A 2,390-nucleotide genomic window follows, 5' to 3' on the forward strand; every position below is an offset into this window, starting at 1 on the left:
TCAGAGAGAAAATCGAGGCCCAGAATGAGGTCATGAGGACAGTGTTCGAGAACGGTAAACAGAACGGCTGTTTCTTGGTCAGCGATGCGTATACGAGCTGTGCACATTCCGACGACCGGAGGCGTGCTGCCGTCGGCGACTCGAACTGCACGGGACGTTGGCGGCGTAAGGACTTTGTGGAGACGGCGGCGAAGGCTCGAACTCATGACGGAAATCTGGGCACCGGTGTCAATAAGAGCTCGTACTACAACTCCATCGACAAGGACTTCAAGTAAATTGTGTATAGTCGGCAAAGTCAGTAGAGGATTTACGGGCCGTGTCGTTGATGCAGCGTCACCTCCTTGAGCTGCATGACTTAGTTTTCCGGAGGGGGTCGAGAGTAGTCGGCCATGGGGGAGGGGCGGCGAGGCTGCGGTGATCGGAACTGGCGGCGTTGCGGCGACGGCGATCGGTTCATTCGGGTGTTGGGACTGGTAGAGTTGGGCGGGTTGAAGTCAGTGCGGGAAGAGAAGCAGTTTTGCCGGTCATTGGGGTAGCCAAAGGATGGTCGATTACTGTAGTTGGCGTAGCCGTTGCGGAAGGTCGGGGGCCTGCGGTTGCGACAGTACCGAGCAATGTGGCCGACTCCAGAGCAACTGAAACAAATCGGTTTGTCGTCTGGTGTGCGCCACTCAGCAGGGTTCCGGCGGGGGTAGCGGGGAGGAAGATGGTCGATGTGGGGACCGGGAGACCTAAACTGTCGTTGTAAAGTAGAGCCAATCGCGCACACAGGGTGAAGGCCCAGGTTGGCTATTTCGTCGCGGACAATGGCTTGGATGGCGGAAACGGTGTGGAGCTCGTTCCGATCCGGCCCGTATGGCACCGCAGTAGTAGGGGCCATAGCCTCCAGTTCTCGGCGCACGATTTTTGTTATATCTGCCGACGGCGAAACGGGATCTTGAAGGCGTGAAATACAGGCTGGTGGACGTCCATCTTCACATGAAGATGTAGCTGCTGTGTGCGGAAGCCTTGTGAAGTTATGGGCGATACGGCGTCCTTTGGCCTCTTCGAATCGGCGACATTCCGTAATGATGGACTCCACTGTGGCACAGTCTTTTCACATAAGAAGGTGGAATGCGTCATCCGCAATGCCCTTCAGTATGTGGCCTACTTTATCGGTCTCCGTCATGCTGCTGTCAGCCTTCGAGCAAAGGGCCAAGACGTCCTGGATATAGGCGACGTAAGATTCGGTCGACGTCTGGGCTCGCGATGCGAGCTCCTTTCGGGCAGCAAGCTGACGGCCAAGAGGCTTTCCGAATACCGCTCGCAGCTTCGTTTTGAACACCTCCCAACTGGTCATTTCGGTCTCGTGCGTCTCAAACCACTTGCGCGCGGGACTTTCCTCTTTCAGGTAGAAGATGGCATTCGCCAGCATGATGGTAGGGTCCCACCTGTTGTGAGCGCTGACACGCTCATAGAGGCTGAGCCAGTCGTCGACATCAACGTCGTCTGTTCCGGTAAACAGGCCAGGCTCCCGGGGATGAGACACGATGACGAGGGGTGTTGTCGACGCGGTCGCTCCATCGGTCGGCATGGTGACACGAGGAACCGAGCGTCCACTACGAAGCTCCGTGGTGGGTGAAGCTGGTGGAGCACGCCCGTGCGATGGTACGGGATGAGTTGTTCACTCGAACTCCGCAACCTCCACCAAGGATGTTACGTGGCGAAGACGCGTAAGGTGAAGCTATCTATAAGTGCGAACAAGCTGGGAAGCACTGGATTAGGCAGCAGCGTGAGTCCGGGGCCAAGCGTTGTCGTTCTCGTCGTCTTCTATCAGCCGCGCAGCGCCCACCGCATGTTTGGCGCGAACAGGGACTGCCCCGTCACAATATTGTTGAGATGAACCTGTATGCCTGAAATTTACATTCTTTATACATTATTTCGAAGTTTGGCCAGCCCCCTTTCCAAGGTTGCCTACGTGTTGTGGGCATTTATACCTCAAATACATGTCTTACTAGCTATTCAGCACTGTTTGCTGTTACTTGTCCCCTGGTTTCTAGATTAATGTGTTTCCACTTTTGAAGTGCTGCATACTGCATGAAGTCTCATATGTGAAGTGCCAAGCTGACCACACACTCTCGCAGAAGCACACGAAGCACAGCTCTAAACAAGAAATGTCGCATCGAAAACAAGAGGCAGTAAGTAACAGCAAACCAGTCCTGATCAGCACAAGCGCCCTGGACCCTAAGACAACCACAGTAGCGTCATCCAATTGTACAATACAGCACGGCTGTACAGGCCTTCTGCAAATAAAGTATCACAGAAACAATTCAAAAATTAAACTAATTAAAATGACAGTCTCCCATCCTATCTGTAAGTACCTGCAGCTGGGTAGTGAGAACGCTTTCAAA

At 54.0% G+C, this 2,390-nt stretch overlaps 1 pseudogene; it reads right to left on the minus strand.

Annotated features, from left to right (window-relative positions):
• Positions 1 to 355: 355 nt before the first annotated feature.
• LOC144163793 (uncharacterized) lies at positions 356 to 1,634 on the minus strand (annotated as a pseudogene).
• Between the last annotated feature and the right edge of the window lie 756 nt (positions 1,635 to 2,390).

The sequence above is a fragment of the Haemaphysalis longicornis genome, unplaced genomic scaffold (genome assembly GCF_048455015.1).
Source record: "Haemaphysalis longicornis isolate Haplotype H1 unplaced genomic scaffold, Haemaphysalis longicornis Haplotype H1 scaffold_13, whole genome shotgun sequence".
Taxonomy (NCBI): Eukaryota; Metazoa; Arthropoda; class Arachnida; order Ixodida; family Ixodidae; genus Haemaphysalis; species Haemaphysalis longicornis.